General features: G+C 39.1%; 1 protein-coding gene across 1 annotated transcript in view; it reads right to left on the bottom strand.

Moving 5' to 3' along the window:
* The window catches only part of sh3rf1 (SH3 domain containing ring finger 1), a 220,052-nt gene extending 201,004 nt beyond the window's left edge, over positions 1-19,048 (bottom strand). Inside the window, exon 1 of the mRNA XM_028802191.2 lies at positions 18,731-19,048. The gene's annotated coding sequence lies outside the window, so the exon portion shown is untranslated. The remainder of the gene's footprint in view (positions 1-18,730) is intronic.
* Positions 19,049-19,723: the final 675 nt, after the last annotated feature.

Raw genomic sequence — 19,723 nt, 5'->3', positions numbered from 1 at the left:
ACTTAAAAGCTCCAAGGGCACGTATTGATTTTTGACTGTTTGTTTTTCTCTGTCTCTCTCTCTCACTCTCTCTGCTCCTGACGGAGGGGGTGTGAGCTGCCGCCTTCAACAGCTTTGTACCGGCTGTGCTTCGCATACTTAAAAGCCAAACAGCCCTATTGATTTGTTTGCTTTCCTCTGTAGAGAAAAGCCAAGCAAAATGACACCTTTTATTGGCCAACTAAAAAGATTACAATATGCAAGCTTTCGAGGCAACTCAGGCCCCTTCTTCAGGCAAGATCCTCTCTCTTTCTGACAGTCTGTGCTCCTGACGCGCACTCCTTTGAAGAGGAAGATATGTTTGCATTCTTTTAATTGTGAGACAGAACTGTCATCTCTGTCTTGTCATGGAGCACAGTTTAAACTTTTGAAAAAGAGACAAATGTTTGTTTGCAGTGTTTGAATAACGTTCCTGTCTCTCTACAACCTCCTGTGTTTCTGCGGAAATCTGTGACCCAAGCATGACAATATAAAAATAACCATATAAACATATGGTTTCTACTTCACAGATTTTCTTATTTCGCGGGTGGCTCTGGAACGCAACCCCCGCGATGGAGGAGGGATTACTGTACGCCAATTTCCACACTCTTCTGCTACTTAAATCCCGGTCTGCGTGAAAAGTAATGCACGTGCATGCGCCTGCTGCCACTCCACAACTCCTCCCAGAATTACGCCTCTTTGAATATGCAAATCAGTATAAATAGCCCTTAAGCTCAGCATTCTGTGAAAAGACAATTGCAAAAGCACAGGGGAAAATAGAAGAATTTCAGTGAATACCAAGTGGAGATAAGGAAAACTGTACTATTTGTTGAAGCAGTGTTATAAAAACAAAAGGAAGTTGATCAAGAGACATAGAGTGTCGGAGAAACTCGAAAGCTCAAGTTCACAAAGTCGCACAGTACCCCGAAATAAAAAAAGTTGCCAGATATCAAAGTCGCCGTGAAAAGGCGAGCCGTAGCCCACCATCTGAGAGTCACATGGATGCTAATTAGGGTACAGAGAAATGAAAAAAAATAATCTCGAAATTTCCACTTTAATCACAGTTTACTTTGTCATTAAAGTAGATCATAAACTTCATCTTAAAATCTTTAAATTTACTAGTTTCTCAAATACCATCGTATCTAAACTAGCACGTTAAATGCTTTGAATTGTATTTGTTCTTCTTTGTGATATTACAGATCTCTGAATAGTTTAAATACTGAGACGTATACTGGTTATCATTTTCATGATGATAGGAATTAAAGCATGTTATTAAACATGGGAACACGGTGGCGCAATGATAGGGACGAGATGGCGCCCCGTCCAGAGATTGTTCCTGCGCCGTACGCAACCTTCAATGAAATAATTTACTGCAGCAGTACTGTCTCTTTCAAACATACTAACCCCCAATTCCTGTCCTTCCTTTTTTTTCTCCAAGTACCCAATCGCCACACAATCAGCTCTGTAATAGATGTCAAGCCATCTGTAAGCTTAAAACGCTAATTCTTCAAAACTTTTAAGAAACATTGAAATATCTTCATAGTACATGTTTAATTATTCTATCCATCCAGTGTTGCGCCAGTCCCAGCAAGAATACAATGCGAGGCAGGAACAATCCCTGAATGGGGTGCCAGCATGTCGCTAGTGCTGCGTCACCATGTCCTCACATGTTTAACTATTAACAATATAGACTATTTAAATGATAACATTGTATCTATATAATTTAATAAACATATTCTGCTGCATTTCATCTTAAAAATGATATCGTCATCATATGTAAATACATGCTTTATAAAGAGGCTCAGGTTGTGCAATATTATAACTGTATCGCAAGCTTACAGTGAGGTAATTGTACTTATAAAGTACAAACAACTCTACCAGGAGCACTTGATGGACCAATTGAATATGTTTATAGTTCTTGGGATGAAACTGTTTTTGAACAGCTATGGTATTTGGAATAGATTGGTCATTCTGTGGACCATTATAATTGTTACAGGTTAATTACAATCAGAAGCCTTAAACTAATAAACAATATGCGGTAAATTTCAGTGTATTTGATAAAGCCACATCATGGATGTGGACCTAAAAAAACAAAAGAGAAACCACACTAGAACAAAAAGCACTGCTTTGATGCTGGGTGCCGCCAGTTTGCAAAACCGAGCGGAGAACTTGCGTACGGCAAGGATTGAGCTGGTGTGAAAATGTGTGTGGAGACAGTCGTGGAGCAGTGGAACAGGTTTAAAAGTGTTTTACATGTAATGTAGGACAGGTACATACCTAAATTAGGAATTAACAGGAGATTTTTAAAAACTCTACAGTGGGTTAATAAAGAGTTAAAAAAGAAGCTGCAAAGGAAAAAACAGCTTTATAATGGCATATAACACTAACAACTCCAAAGTGAATTGTAGAACATACGAGAACATGAGGCAACCATTAAGAAGGATATTAGGGAGGCTAAAAGACAGTTGGAAAGGAATATAGCAGATTCCTTTTAGAGATTCTTATAGTATTTTAGTAGTAAAAGAACAGTCAAGTAGGAGGTGAAGTGCATCAGAAATAGTAAATGGGAATTAAAAGATACAGACAGTGAAACAGAGGACACGCTAAGCTTTCATTTTTCTGAGGTCTTCACAAGTGAATAACCTCCCAACGGTAAACAGGACTACTACGGAAATACTGAAGGATTTGGAAACTACAGAGTGAGAAGTACTTGCCAGATTAAATAGGCTGAAATCAAACATATCACCAGGGGCCTCATGCATAACGCTGTGCGTAGAATTTGCACTATAACATGACGTAAGCACAAAAGCCGAAATGTGCTTACGCACAGAAACATCCAGATGCCGGAATCTGTGCGTTCACCAACTTCCGCTACATAAATCCTGCTCAGCGTGGAAATAAGCGCACGTACACGCGCTTGCTGTCCCGTCCCAAATCCTCCCAGAATTACACCTCTTTGAATATGCAAATCAATATAAATAGCCCTTAAGTTCAGCGTTCTGTGAAAAGGCAATGGCAAAAGTACGAGGAAAAATAACAGAATTTCAGCGAATACCAAATGGAGGCAAAGAAAAACGTACTATTTGTTGGTTTAAACAGTTATATAAGCAACAAAAGGAAGTTGATCGAGTGACATAGCGTGTCGGAGGAACTCGAAAGCTCAAGTTCACAAAGTCGCACAGTGCCCGAAATAAAAAAGAAGTTGTCACATATCAAAGTCGACGTGAAAAGGCGACTCGTAGCCCACCGTCTGAGTGTCATATGAAAGCTTATTAGGGTACAGTGAAAAAAAAAAAGGCACACTGTGAAAAAAAGCATGAAATGTCAACTTTAATCTCGAAATTTCCACTTTAATCACGTAGTTTATTTTGTCATTAAAGCAGAACATCATAAACGTCATCTTAAAATCGTTTAATTTACTAGTTTCTCAAATCCCATCGTAACTAAGGTAGCACGTTAAATGATTTGTTGTGTATTTGATCTTATATGTGCTCTATGTGCCTGAATCACTACGTGCTCTTCCTCCGACAGGACACAGAATCCATTACGTTTGTAATATTACAGTTCTATGAATAATTAAAATACTGAGAAGTATACGTGATATCATTTTCATGATGATATGAGTTAAAGCATGTTATTAAACATAGGAACACAGTGGCGCAGTGATTGTTCATGTCTTACAGCAAGGTGCTTGCTGCGCCATGCGCGACCTTCAATGAACTACTTTATTGTAGCAGTTCTGTCTTTTTCAAAGTACTAACCCCCAATTCCTGTCCTTACTTTTCTTTTTCCAAATACCCAATCAGCTCTGTAATAGACGTTAAGCCATCTGTAAGCTTAGAACGCAGATTCTTCAAAACTTTTAAAAAAACATCGAAATATCTTTGTAATGTTTAATTATTCTATCCATCTATCCTTCCAGTGTCGCGCCAGCCACAGTATGAATACAGCACGAGGTAGGAACAAACCGTGAACGAAGCTCAAGCTTGCTAGCGCTGCGGCACCATGTAGTTAAAGTTTTATCTATATAATATAAACATATTTTGCTGCATTTCATCTTAAAAATGATATCGTCATCATATGTAAATACGCGCTTTATAAAGTGGCTCAGGTTGTGCAATATTATAACTGTATCAGAAGTACAATTACCTCACTGTAACTTGCAAGTACAAACAGTTCTACAAGAAGCACTTGATGGACTGATTGAGTGCGTTTAGAGTTCTTGGGATGACACGGTTTGTGAACCGCGAGGTCCGAACAGGAAAGGCTGTGAAGCATTGGTCGGATGAGAGTAGTTCAAATAGTGAATGGCTGAGTGCTGTATACCGATAATTCTCTTTCCGATCGCTGTAGATCTGTGATTCACACTCAGATACAGTGATATAAATACTCCCAGTGGTGCAGTGAGAGTAATATGGAAAAAGATGATCCGCTGTGGCAACCCCTAACAGGAGCAGCTGACAGAAGAAGAAAAAGGTGCAGTGGGAGTAACAATGCTAAAGCAGTTATGGTATTTAAAATAGTTTGACCATTCTGTGGACCACTATATTGTTACAGGTTAATTACAATCAGATGCATTAAATTTATGAATGATATGCGGTTAATTTCAGTGTTATTTGATAGATCCACATCCACGACGGCGGCTTTAAGAAAGGGTAACCACACAGGAACAGTAGCACTGCTTTGACGCTGGGTGCCGCCAGTCTGCAAAACCGAGCGGAGAACTTGCGTACAACAGGGTATGAGGTACCGTGGAAAAGTGCGTGGCTTCACGCCAAGTGTAGGTTTTATACATCGCGATTTGAACGTGGAAACATTCTTACGCAACATTTCTGTGCGTACGCACTGTTTATACATGAGGCCCCAGGACCATGTAATATTAACCCCCCAGTACTTAAGGAGGCTAGCGAGTACATATATAAATCCTTCACACACATTTTTAGGAAGTCACTGCGCTCTGGGGAGATTCCGAAGGACTGGAAAATGGCAAATATTATCCTGTTATATAAAAAGAGTGACCGGGCAGATCCAAGCAACTATAGGCCAGTAAGCTTAACATGCATCACAGGAAAATTAATGGAAGGAATTATTAAGGATAAGTTTGAGCAGCACATGGCAGATACAGGAATTTTTCTGAACAGTCAGCATGGGTTCAGAAGAGGGAGGTCATGTTTTACCAACATGCTAGAATTCTATGAGGAAGCAACAAAAGGACGTGATCAAAGTGGAGCATATGATATTATTTATCTGGACTTTCAGAAAGCATTTCATAAGGTGACACATGAGAGGTTCAGCATCAAACTAAAAGTGGGAGTTCAGGGTGATGTTTTCAAATGGGTGCAGAATTGGCTTAGACACAGGAAGCAGAGGGTGATGGTGAGAGGAATGTTATCAGAATTGGCAGATGTTAAGAATGGTGTGCCACAGGAGTCAGTGCTAGGGCTGCTACTATTTTATATATATATACAGTGGTGTGAAAAACTATTTGCCCCCTTCCTAATTTCTTATTCTTTTGCATGTTTGTCACACAAAATGTTTCTGATCATCAAACACATTTAACCATTAGTCAAATATAACACAAGTAAACACAAAATGCAGTTTGTAAATGGTGGTTTTTATTATTTAGGGAGAAAAAAAAATCCAAACCTACATGGCCCTGTGTGAAAAAGTAATTGCCCCCTGAACCTAACAACTGGTTGGGCCACCCTTAGCAGCAATAACTGCAATCAAGCGTTTGCGATAACTTGCAATGAGTCTTTTACAGCGCTCTGGAGGAATTTTGGCCCACTCATCTTTGCAAAATTGTTGTAATTCAGCTTTATTTGAGGGTTTTCTAGCATGAACCGCCTTTTTAAGGTCATGCCATAGCATCTCAATTGGATTCAGGTCAGGACTTTGACTAGGCCACTCCAAAGTCTTCATTTTGTTTTTCTTCAGCCATTCAGAGGTGGATTTGCTGGTGTGTTTTGGGTCATTGTCCTGTTGCAGCACCCAAGATCGCTTCAGCTTGAGTTGACGAACAGATGGCCGGACATTCTCCTTCAGGATTTTTTGGTAGACAGTAGAATTCATGGTTCCATCTATCACAGCAAGCCTTCCAGGTCCTGAAGCAGCAAAACAACCCCAGACCATCACACTACCACCACCATATTTTACTGTTGGTATGATGTTCTTTTTCTGAAATGCTGTGTTCCTTTTACGCCAGATGTAACGGGACATTTGCCTTCCAAAAAGTTCAACTTTTGACTCATCAGTCCACAAGGTATTTTCCCAAAAGTCTTGGCAATCATTGAGATGTTTCTTAGCAAAATTGAGACGAGCCCTAATGTTCTTTTTGCTTAACAGTGGTTTGCTTCTTGGAAATCTGCCATGCAGGCCGTTTTTGCCCAGTCTCTTTCTTATGGTGGAGTCGTGAACACTGACCTTAATTGAGGCAAGTGAGGCCTGCAGTTCTTTAGACGTTGTCCTGGGGTCTTTTGTGACCTCTCGGATGAGTCGTCTCTGCGCTCTTGGGGTAATTTTGGTTGGCCGGCCACTCCTGGGAAGGTTCACCACTGTTCCATGTTTTTGCCATTTGTGGATAATGGCTCTCACTGTGGTTCGCTGGAGTCCCAAAGCTTTAGAAATGGCTTTATAACCTTTACCAGACTGATAGATCTCAATTACTTCTGTTCTCATTTGTTCCTGAATTTCTTTGGATCTTGGCATGATGTCTAGCTTTTGAGGTGCTTTTGGTCTACTTCTCTGTGTCAGGCAGCTCCTATTTAAGTGATTTCTTGATTGAAACAGGTGTGGCAGTAATCAGGCCTGGGGGTGGCTACGGAAATTGAACTCAGGTGTGATACACCACAGTTAGGTTATTTTTTAACAAGGGGGCAATTACTTTTTCACATAGGACACACAGGTTTGGATTTTTTTTCTCCCTAAATAATAAAAACCATCATTTAAAAACTGCATTTTGTGTTTACTTGTGTTATATTTGACTAATGGTTAAATGTTTTTGATGATCAGAAACATTTTGTGTGACAAACATGCAAAAGAATAAGAAATCAGGAAGGGGGCAAATAGTTTTTCACACCACTGTATATATATATATATATATATATATATATATATATATATATATATGAATTTCCCCTTGGGAATAATAAAGTATCGATTATATTAATATATATATTATTATATTAATAGGTAGTAATATAAGTAACAAACTGGTTAGTTTGCAGATGATACCAAGATAGGTGGTGTGTCATGCAGCTGAGGCCCTTGCCTGGCCGGGATGCCTCTACGCTGGAAGGACAGGGGAAGGGAACATATACACAGCATTACCTCTCCCAGAGCACTAGGTGGCAGCCATCCTGGACTGCAGCAGTGTCTTGGACTCCTACTGGCCTACATGGGAGCTGGAGTTTGGTGCAGCACTATTGGATTCTATGGATGCCACCAGGGGGAGCTGCAGCTGAGCCCTTCCACCACATCCAGAAGTGCTGCCAGATTTAGGTCAACGAGTGCCTGGAACACTTCCGGGTGCATTATAAAAGGAGCCAGCAGCCACTACTCCAGGACCCAGAGTCGGGTGGAAGAGGATGAAGCTTGCCAAAAGGAGCGGAGGCAGATGGTGAAAGAAAAACCATTTGGTGCTTGTGTGGGAACTGTGCTGTACACGTGTGTCCCATTTCTGTTTGTGTTGGGTGTGGGCGGCGGTGCACCCCCTAGTGATTCACAGTGGATTGGAAGATAATTTAGAATCAGTTAAATAATTACACAAGGACTTGGACAGCATACAGGCTTGGGCAATTTGTAGCAGATAAAATGTAAAGTCAGTAAAGCATTACACATACGAAGTAAAAATGTTTTGAATGCACAATGGGAGGTCTGAATATCGAGAGTACACCTTATGAGAAGGATTTAGGAGTTGTAGCAGACTCTAAGCTATCAACTTCCTGACAGTGTTCAGAAGCCACTGAGACAAACAGAATGTTAGGATATATAGCATGATGTGTGGAGCACACGTTCAAGGAGGTTATGCTCAAGCTTTATAACGCAATGGTGAGGCCTCATCTGGAGTACTGGGGGTAGTTTTGGTCTCCAGGCTACAAAAAGGACATAGCAGCATTAGAAAAGGTTCAGAGAAGAGCGACTAGGCTGATTCCAGGGCAAAAGGGGATGAATTATGAAGAAAGTTTAAAACAGTCAAGCCTTTTCAGTTTAAGCAAAAGAAAATTAAGAGGTGGCATGATTACAGTGTTTGCAATTATGAAAGGAATTAGTACAGTGGATCAAGACTTATTTTAAAATGAGTTCATCAAGAACACAGGGATACAGCTGGAAACTGGTTAAGGGTAAATTTCACACAAACATTAGAAAGTTTTTCTTTACACAGAGAACCACAGACAATTGGAATATGCTACCAAGTAGCATGGCAGACAGACTTTAGTAACTTTCAAAACTAGACGATGTTTTTTAGATGCATTAGGTGGATAGGACTGGCGAGCTTTGTTGGGCTGACTGGCCTGTTCTAGTGCTCTAATAGCTGAACCTGCACACTCTTTTTGAATTCAACTGATCAATTTTATCTTTCTGCAGACACAAAGTTAAAGTGCAGTGACCAGTGTAGGCCTTCATTTTACCTTGTGTGGTAAGTTTGTATATTTTCAGCATGTCACAATACTCAATCTCTTTATAGATATCTTTGTGATAGCAGTTTAAGTGTATTTTTAAATTGAGTTCTTTCCCTTTAAATGACTTCCTACATCAATTATGCACTTACTGTAGTTGCTGTCAGTGTCACCCTTGGAGTCCTCTAAAGTAATACTTTCCCATTTGCAACCAATCTTTTTGCAGTGTGCCAATGTTCAAAAACATTTTAGTTTAACTAGCCAACAAATTATACGGTCATTAGGCAATCATCAGTAACAATGTTCCCTCTAAGGACTGAGATGGCAAAAGCAAAAATTTTGTTTTGTTACCTTATGATCACTATTTACCATTATTACAATTACTATTAATAAAATGTTCTAATTATCTAGTAATACGAAATGAACAGATGTTTAAAATAAACAAAAAAAAGTGTGGGCAACATAAGCATGTAACTTTTCTAATAGCAAATTACATACACATGGATTATTAAAAACTAGGGATGCACCGATATGGGAATTTTGGGCCGATGCCGATATCCGATAATGTCTATGTACTTATCTGCCGATGCCGATACCGATGCCGATATACATATTTATAAGATACAGAGAAAAATGAGACTTGATCTGTCTGGACAAGAATTACAGACAAAGTGAACATTTATTTGTATAACAATTTTGCACACCACATTCAATCATTAAAAACAAATGATATCTGCCACATTTAGCTGGCTACCTGTTGGTTATATGGGTAACAGTTCTACAGGTTTTTGCTTTAAATAACTTTTCTCTTTCTTTTTGATGGAACAAATACAACAAATTCAACAATAATCGAAAAAATGAAAACTGAAAAAAAATGGTAAAATGTACAATTACAATGAAATAAGCAATACAACTTAAGAATAACAACTTTTGCAGATTATTTACAATCATTAAAATGGCTTCTGCTCAATCACATTTGACTGGCTATCTGATCCTTTGTTTTACAGTCTGCAGTATTAAATAGTTTACCACGTAACATTTTTTCTTTCTTTTTTGATGGAATAAATCTAACCAATCTATAATTTTAAAAATCAGAAAAGCGTACAACAGTAAAGAAATAAGTAACTTTTTTTTTCTGGAGGCTTATCATTCTTTTCTATTTTTTTAAGCATGATGGGGAGGTTTTTCTTAACGAACAAGAGCATCTCTGCCTTGCCACGGGAAATTCTGTTTCTCTTTTCGTTGATCACAATTGAAGCCAAACTGAATAATCTCTCGCTATCCACGCTAGTACATGGGGCTGACAGGAACTTGCGTGCTACTTTGGCAATGGTAGGAAACCGACTCCAGTTGTTGTTCCAATATTTCAGTGGATTTTCATTCCTCGGGATTGGTGCTTCAGAAAGAAATCCCTGCACCTGCCAAGTAGCATGCATATACAATATTATATTCTGTGTCATCTTTCATATCTAAAAGATAGATCTGCATTTTGGCTTTTACCAGGGCTGTCAGATTAAGATTAGAATCCTTACAATAAAAAAAAAGTATATGGCATTTGAATTGAATGCATGTCTGTATTGTATTTGCTGTTTTTTGAAACATTTTATTATTAATATTTTTGCTTTTCACTGTAGATCAGGGGTGTCCACACTTTTTCGGCTTGCGAGCTACTTTTAAAATGACCAGATAGAAATTATCTACCTACATTAAAAATTATATATATATATATATATATATATATATATATATATATATATATATATATATATATATATATATATATATACAGTGGAACCTCGGTTCACGACCATAATTCGTTCCACAACTCTGGTCGTAAACCGAGTTGGTCGTGAACCGAAGCAATTTCTCCCATAGGATTGTATGTAAATACAATTAATCCGTTCCAGACCGTAGAAACTGTATGTAAATATATACATTTTTTCAGTTTTTAAGCACAAATATAGTTAATTATACCATAGAATGCACAGCGTAATGGTAAACTAAATGTAAAAACATTGAATAACACTGAGAAAACCTTTAACAACAGAGAAAACTAACACTGCAATAGTTCGCGCTATAGTGCTAGGAACCGCTCTCACTAAAAACACTTTTTTTAATGAGTTTTAAGCACAGGGGAAAAAAGGAACATTTGAAAAATCCGTAATTTAATAAACCACCAAGAAAAGTAACACTGCAACAATGCAGGCTACGAACCGATCACCGGAAACAGAACTGAAAACAAAAACAAGCCTTCTCTAACTTATGCGTCCCTCAATCGCTCTGTGTGTGTGTGCGTGCGTCTCTCTTTTGCGAGCCTGGAGCGCTCCTGTGCGTGTCTCTCTAGCACGCGCCTCTCTCTCCCCCGCCTGTGTGTGCGTGCGTCTCTCTTTTGCGAGCCTGGAGCGCCTGTGTGTGTTGTCACGCTTGGGTCACAGATTTGCACAGAGACACAGGAGGTTGTAGAAAAAAAGGAACTTTATTCAAAGCACTGCAAACAAACATTTGTCTCTTTTCAACAGTTTAAACGTGCTCCATGACAAGTCAGAGATGACAGCTCCGCCAGGAGCACAGATTGTCTGACAGAGAAAGAAGGAGAAGCAAGCAACCAATTTAACAAACTGAAAGAAGCCCGTGCAGGCTTTTTAAGAAGGCGGAGCACCGCACGAGAGGCATATTACACGACAGAGCCGGGAAGAAGGGAAAGGAGGAATGTTAAGGTAGTCTGTCCATGTTTCTTAGGAGTTTTCCCAGGGGCGTCTGTATTCTCTGGGGGTGCGATCAGCTTTGCAGCTCACAGTGTGTCTGTCTAGAGCGCTCCTGTGTGTGTGCGCACACGCCTCTCTCGCGCGTGTTCCTGTGTGTGTGTGTGTGTGTGTGTGTGTGTGTGTGTGTGTGTGTGTGTGTGTGTACAGCCCTCTGTCTCTTGCGCTGCCTCTCTCTGTGTGTGTGTGCGTGTGCGCGCGTGCTCTCTCTCGCTTGCTGCACAGGAAATGCACAGGGAGAGAATGAACATCAACAAACCGAAAGGGAACCTGGCTTGTTCGTATACCGAGTGTTTGGTCATGAACCGAGGCAAAAGTTTGGCGAACTTTTTGGTCATAAACCGAGTTGTACGTGTGCCGAGACGTTCGTGAACCGAGGTTCCACTGTATATATATATATATATATATACTGAGTATACATTATACATAAAATATATGTTGTCATACCTTGCATAACTGAATAACCCTTATGGCACAATAACAATTCAATACATTTATGGTCACTACAGTACTTGGATTTAATAATCTTCATATGGGAAAAGGCTGACTCGCATAAATAAGTAGAGCCGAATAATGCAGTCAAGGAGGCAGCACATTTCCTCATTTTTGGGAACTTTTTCTCTGTGAGTAAGTTCCAAAACTGTCCATGAGCCTCAGACTTCAGCTGAATGTGAAAAATGACGGCTGTCCGATTAACGGCGATTTTACTTCCCTCTCCTTTCTCTTTCTCGGATCGCTTTTCGGAAGGAAGTCAGTTTCGTAGTTTTTATGAACAGTTCGAAAGTGCCTTTCCACATTTTCCTTGTTTGGAATAGCAATGATAGATTGACATATCAGACAAACGCACTTCGATTGTGACATTGTGAGTAAAAAATCCTCTTCCAATTCTACATCCAGCCCATACCCTGCCCAAACAAATTTTTTTTTTTTAAATCCCTTCTTTAGTCGATATAAATTGGAAGGCTAACTAGATCAACAGCCGGAGTTTTGCAGTAGCTCGCGCGTTTGATCGCGAGTGCGGGATGACTAGTGTGTTAGAAGAAAAGAGATCTCAGACTGGCCGCCCTGTATGTCAATCAAGTGGCAGATGCCATAGGGAGGATATATGATAGACTAACGTTTAAAAAAAAATTTTTTTTGAATGCAACACGATCGACGCATTGGGCATGATCATGATCTGCTTACAAGTTGCTCATTATTGCTTAAGAGACTCAGTTGAAAACAGTGTCTTCCATGAATGTGATTGGCTGTCCCACAAAAAGCAACGCAAAGAGAAGTAAGACACAAACCGCACTGGCACTTTCTAAAGACAACGTTCAAAAGAAAAACAAACAAAATTGTCAGTGATTGCTCAAACAAAGTAAATGCAGTCATTTTTTTTCTTTTTTTCCTAGAGGCCAGAGGACCTTATATCCCTTTGTCTATTTTTTACAGTAAATAAACTGAAGCATTGTGACCCTTTAAGTGTTTTACAAATGAAACAAGTGTATTAAATGTTACACAAAATACTTGAAAGACCTCAACAAAGTATTATAATCAATTATTAGCAGACAGCATTTTTCAAAGTAACAAAAAAATGTAAAACGAGTTTGTTTATTTATGAAACTATTTAGTTAACACGCACCGAACAACAATATGAAGCAAAGAAGCATAGGCTATAGTTGGCTCAGTCGCTTGATGAAAACTAGCAATCTTTAAAATGGTTGTGTTTAACACAGAAGATGCCGACCGTTTAACTAATGACTAATAACAATATGGGTTAACAATTTAGAAATACGCATAGACTGATCCTAAAAACTTACGTGCAAAAACAGATCTGTAAAATCCCACAAAAGTGTCCAGCACGTCTTAAGTAACATGAAGCCAAAGTTAGTGCAAGGTAAAACCAACAACCGCTCTTTTTACATTCGATTGCCGTTTTTCTTTCTTGCCTTCCAAGATTTTGTATACATTCGAATTATGTTAGAATAGTGATATTATATCCGACAGCCCATGTTATTTACTTAAAACAATGTTGTAAAGATCTCCACAGAGCCTTTTTTTTTTTTTAACTCACCTCTGTTGTCATCTGGCTGTTTTCCCGAGGCATCAATGTGTTCTCTTCAAGAATTTCGTTGTACATTTCGAAGAGCGTGCAAGCCACTTCGTCATTTCTCTTGGCCCTTTTCTTTTGTGGACCATCTATCTGTGATTCAGTCGTCTGCATTTCGTTCGATGCAAGTTCCACCTGAGCTTGCAACATTTTGAATGCCAGTGATTTTACATCTGCATCGAAATAGCGGTCTTTGTATCTCGGGTCTACAATAGTGGCAACACAGTACATGGATTCTTTGTAAATCTCAATGAAACGATTGTTTACAGCCTCCAAGAGAGCGCTTTTACTGGTTTTGACTCCGAAGTCAGTATGAGCACTTTTAGTCAACAGTCGTTTTAAGGCATTAATTGAGGGAATAACGTTAGAAGCCAAGGCTTCAGACTGGCAAATTTCTTTTGTCAGTTGTTCAAATGGAGCAAGGAGTGTGATTATGTTCTCGATCAAACCCCACTGATTAGGCGTTCGTGTTGCAAGTAACTCAAAATCGGAGGCATAAGCCCCAAGGGCTCTTTTCAGCTCCAGCAAGCTTTGCAGCATATAGAATGTGCTGCTCCATCTAGTCGAAACATCTTGCTGAAGCATTTTCGGCTGCATACCAAGTTCAGTTTGTATAGTTTTAGGCCGCGAGTTGGCTAATTGTGAATGCTTAAAGTGACCGACTATTTTTCTGCCGATCGCTATTGTATCAGAGACACTGCGCTGGGATAGTACGCCATCGTTCATGGCAAGCTGTAAAGTATGAGCCATACATGGCAGACTTGGGATCCCGCATTCCTCCATAGCCTTTGCAATGTTGCGTGCATTGTCTCGTAATACTACATGAACATTCTCTTTGGGTATTTTCCATGTTTCAAACATTCTTTTAAAAGCTACAGAGAGTGCAGCACCCGTGTGTGATCCGGAGCATTCTTGGGCGTGCAAGATTGCTTTCTGCAATTCAAACTTGCGGTCGATCCACTGAGCAGTTAAACTAAGCATACTAATAGCACTCATATCAGATGTCCATATATCAGTGGTAAAGCTTATGGCTGTGACATCTTCAGCAAGGAGTGTGTGCACATGACTTTCCACAATTTTATGCAACTCTGGAAGCGCTATGTCCGAAAAATAACGGCGACTGGGTATCTGGTAACGGGGCTCGAGATACTCAAGCAGCCTTCGAAATCCTGTATCTTCGACAACAGAAAATGGCTGATCGTCCAGAGCAATAAATTCCATCACCTTTGCAGTAATTGTTTTAGCTTTAGGGTTGTCTTTATCAAATTTCTTTGATTTTTCAAGTAACTGATCAACACGTTGATTAACGGCAGTTTTTGATTTTGTGCGCGGTGGCGCAGGATTCTCCTCTTTTGCTCTGAGGAATTCTGTATATTTGTCGGGATGGCGTGTCTTCAAGTGTGTAATTAAGTTGGTGGTATTGAAATTTTGCACTTTGGTCCCTCCACGCAAAACATTAGTCAAACAAGTGTTGCAAATGGCATATTTTATGTCACTCTCACTCACTTTGAAAAACTTCCACACCGCAGACATTTTCGCACAGTAGCCCAGCGTCGCCTAAACGTCCGGCACATCCAGAACACAGTGAATGCGTCATCAATATCGGTTCGAATTATCGGTCCAATTTAGTCATCGGTCCGATGCCGATAAAATTATTTTAACCCATTATCTGCCAATACAAATATAAATCCGATATTATCGTGCATCCCTATTAAAAACCATTCAATTAATTTAAAATTGCTTCAAAGGACAAGTTTCTATTAACATCAGAGGCTAAAACAATTCTAGACTTGCAGATTTGACTACCAGCCAGAAATTAATATACATTTTTTAACAGGATTACCCACCAACTGAATAAACTATCCATGTGTGACTGACTTTGCTTAATGCAATTGTTTTCATATTTAGATGTTGGGTTGATCTGTGCCTGTAGGTTTTCAACCCATTTTTTTTCCCATCAATCCAGATGTTACAAAATGGATAAGCTAAATTATTACAAAATGAAGCAAAAATGTGTTTGTCTTAAGAGTGCTAAAAAAAAACCACTGTTCTTTTTAATGCATGGTTAATGTATAATGTTCTAGTTATTTAAGTAATTATTACTAATAATCATACACATGGATAACACTGAAATAGCCACCCTTTAGCATTTTGTTGGTTGCACTGTTACTTGCTTTTCTCATCATTAATTAGGATATAAATATAGCAAACACCACAGAAAATGTGAATTAAAAAGAAAATGATGAAGCAAAGCAATTAAAGATATAGCAAAAAACAAAATATTTCTTAATTTCTTAATCTACCCGAGCCTAACCAGACAGCAGAAGGTAGAAATCAAACCAAGACAAAGTTATCCTGAAGAAGAAAAAGAAAAAGGCAAAAAATACAAGAATTTAGGGGAGGAAACGCTACACCACCAATCAAAAGCATTTAGCAACCTTTAAAACAGCTAGTGACAGAAAACAAAAATAAGAAAGTGTTCAAGCTTACATTAAATTTGACAATTTCATGTGGAAATAATTCATCCTAACACTGCCATTTGTACAACTCCTGTCTGATCCAACTGTGTTCTCTCTACATATTAGGGTTTATTTGTTGAAATGTTTGGTCATTAAGCCTTTTGACTTCAATATACTTTCTGCAAAGGGGACCTCTTTTGCTCAGCTAGCTAGTCGTTGGTTCGTGATCACTTTCCAGAAGAGGACAATACATGAGTTAGCATCTTGTTCAGGAATTGCAGCATTTCACAGCAATAGCTCCATCTATGTGAGACAGGCCTTAATACATACATTTCTTAGATGTTTGAATCACTTTCTGAGTGGAGTTTGTATGTCAACCCCATGTTTGTTTTGGTCTGCCTCTCTTGTGCTTAAGGCTCTAAATTGGTCCGGCCCATATGAACATACAGTAATTATCAAGTATGCATGTGATGCAGTTTCATGGGTTTGACTCATGTACCTGGTCACTATCTGCACAGGGTTTTCCTACACGAAAAGTGCAAGTTAAGTGAAAGTTTTGTGCTGGATTTGTGTGTGCATAAGTGGGCTCTGCTACAGTCTGGGCTCCCGGCTATAAAGGGGTACCCCATTGCACCCAGTGTTGCAGAGATTTAGAGTTTGGATTAGGCAGATTTGTGAATATTATAATCCATTTTACTGTAGGTAATAGTAGAATCTAATATTTTATTTACAGATAAGCTTAATCATTGTACTGAATAGGAGTGCTTACTTTTGGTAGAATTTCTATACTGTATTAGCATCAATTTTTATTGTTTCAAATAATATTTTTTAAGCTGCACTAAGAACACTGGAAATTTGAAAAACAAGGTAAGAAATTTCAAGTTTGTTTGGTCTGAAAGCAGCCAAGCTATCAAGTTCTCTCATTTAGGCCCATTACTTTAAACTTTGAGATTTTAACTACTATTTGTTTTGAACAAGTGTTTAAAAATGTCCATCAAGAATGCATCTTTCTCTAACTTCCATGGGGTTTCAGGTATTTAATCCAGTTTTTAAAAATGTAAGTAAGTATCCTGCCAGATCAACTTTGAGAATTTTGAAAACATGTATTAGGTCTCCATTGAGCCCAAACTTTTCCAAGACCAAATAAGTTTATGCTTTGTCTGGGTAAGAGATGCACCTTGGTTCAGGAATACAATATAATGTAAAATTCAAGTCATCCTTGCTTCACTGCATTACCCAGAACGTTGTGCCAAGTTTAAAATTCTACACCTTTTTCAAAATTTGCAACTTCTAAGCTAGCATTGCTGACATTGGTTTTAAAAGTTTCTTTTTCTTCCATGAAGCATATTGCATTTATTTACATTAAACTGCATAGTCCGATTTTTATTTATTCCCATTTTTTTTTTTTAATCTCCAGGAACAGTAGTTTTCAGATGAATTTTCTGGCCAAATGTTTCTAGTTCAATTAGATTCTTTGCCACCCGCCTCCTAAATCAACTTCAAAAGATACTTTTATCCTGATTATTTTCATAAAATCTATGTGCAAATGTCCAGTGTGTAGTGCAATATAAAGCTCCCATCTATTCAGGAGCATGCCACTAGTTAATTTTCAAGCACATCCTCTCCACATTGTAGGCTCATCTTGAGAAATCACTGAAATGATGCATAATGGTAGTAAAAGCAGGTAATGCTTGTAGTGGTAGAAATGAGCCAGTAAAATGAGATGGGTCTAAACAGAGAAGGCATGGAAAGGCATCACTCCCTAAAACTCTACCTTTGAATCGAAGGACCCAATTCACCTGCAATATTCCTATGTAGGCTAATAATTATGGTTTGGTGTCAATAATTAAAATTTAAAAAATAAAAAAAACTATACACATCCAATCATTTTCTTCTTCTGCTTACTCCTTGTCCTTTTCACGTACTGGCTCGTTGACTACTGCATTTTTCTGACTTTCATGTGCATTCCTTGATGCAGTCTTACTCTTAAGAAAACTCTTGTTTTAATTAATAACATGAAGAAAAAATGACTGATGGAATTGACAGACACTTTTTCTGTAAACTGTCACTGTCTCATGAATTCTTGCATTCAATATGAGCAACTTTAGTTGCTTTGGTAAGGAAGCCAAAACAAGAAATATACAGCAGGCAGTTATTTAGCCAGAAGCCAAGCCCTCTTTGTACTGTACGTTAGCAAATTCATTACTTTCTTGCTCTCCATATTTAATTCCACTATGTCTGCCACAAGTGTCACGTAGTTTATTTTAATTATTTTTGTATTTGCAAGTCTTCGGACATATTAAAAATAAAAACTTTACTCAACAGAAGGTTTGCTCCCCTACGTACCCCGGACCCAGCCAGATCGTGGGAAGTAACGCTGGAGCGACGAGACTCTCAAACAAGATCGCATCCCCACTCCTGCCGCTCGCCCATCCAGCCAAACAGGCGTAATACGACGACTCTCTTCTTCGGGAAACTACACTTCAGTGATTTCCAAGGAGTTACGATATGTGTAGGTTACATTTCCCAGCGAAACGCACGACTGCCATTTCCGCATCGGGGCAGAGGTGCCAGTGGACCGCAGGGATTTAAAACGCAGTCTCGAGGGGTAAACCGGAATAGCTCTTCCCCCACTCTTCTTCTCTCCCCTCTCCCTGCGCGAAGATCGCAAAAAGCCACCTCTCGTCAGGAGCTAAACCAACAGTTTGTCTCCTTCTTGACTACGGCACTCGCAACGGGTTACGAAAAACACACTAGGAGCCCAACCCAAACCAAACTTACCACTCGCTGGAGGCCCAGTTAGACTTGCAGACCCCTTCACCTTCTCGCTCTCTCTTCGAACAAATTTCCCAGACTTTGACTACTTCGGAATGGAATCCACGGGCAAAATGGGAGAGCTTGATTTTCCCTTCTCTCCTTAACTGAGGTGATATCCGCGACAAAGAAAAGAATGACCTTCCCTATATTTTGCAGCGAGCCCCTTCGCTGGTTCCACGATTTACAAGTGCAGTCGAGCGCAGTGCCTTCCAGACGTGTTGCGGCGCATTACCATGAAAACAGCGCGAGCATAGACCTGCAGTCCTTCCTCCGCGCCATGATGAGCGGCTTTGATTCCCTGGAACGCAGCGACCGCCTTTTATAGAGGTTTTTTTTTTCAGTCGGACGGGAGCTAATTTTTTATGTCCTTACTTGATGTCGCATCGCATTTCTATATTTTTGCACTGATTATGTATCACTTGCTATCTTAAAGATAAAATGTACCTCTTCAGTAATTTGCCTATATCCGTTATTTTAGTTTATACATAAGTCGCGGCAACACAAGAGGCACGGTGTAAGAAATATGACTAATATTTTTGCCGGATTTCCAAGAAAAATACCGTAGTTCTTTCAAATGATCTCATTATTTCATAAATGAATAGGACGAGGAAAATATTGTTTTAAAAAGCTTAATGAGACACGATCTTAACAAGTCACAATTTTTTAGGGTTTTTAAATGTTAAAAAAATCTTCGGATGTTTGCTATATGACTCCCCAGACATGGGTTAACAAGACGATAATTCACCAACCTTGGTTTGAATACTTCGTTTGAATTTGCCATTATGACTACTTTTATACAACCTTAGTATAAAGAGAAACCTTTTTAAGAAACGTAACAACTCTAGATCCTAAAAGGGTACACTCTTTTCGCTGTCGCTCCTTTTAACTTTCAAGTTCAAACTTTCACGGCAGCTGTGCGTCAGCACCTCTGATTATAGCTTGTCGTCGCCTCCCGCG

This window comes from Erpetoichthys calabaricus, chromosome 5, assembly GCF_900747795.2.
Source record: "Erpetoichthys calabaricus chromosome 5, fErpCal1.3, whole genome shotgun sequence".
NCBI lineage: Eukaryota > Metazoa > Chordata > Cladistia > Polypteriformes > Polypteridae > Erpetoichthys > Erpetoichthys calabaricus.
The sequence above is the reverse complement of the archived record's forward strand: the minus strand, read 5'-3'. Positions and strand labels throughout refer to the sequence as shown.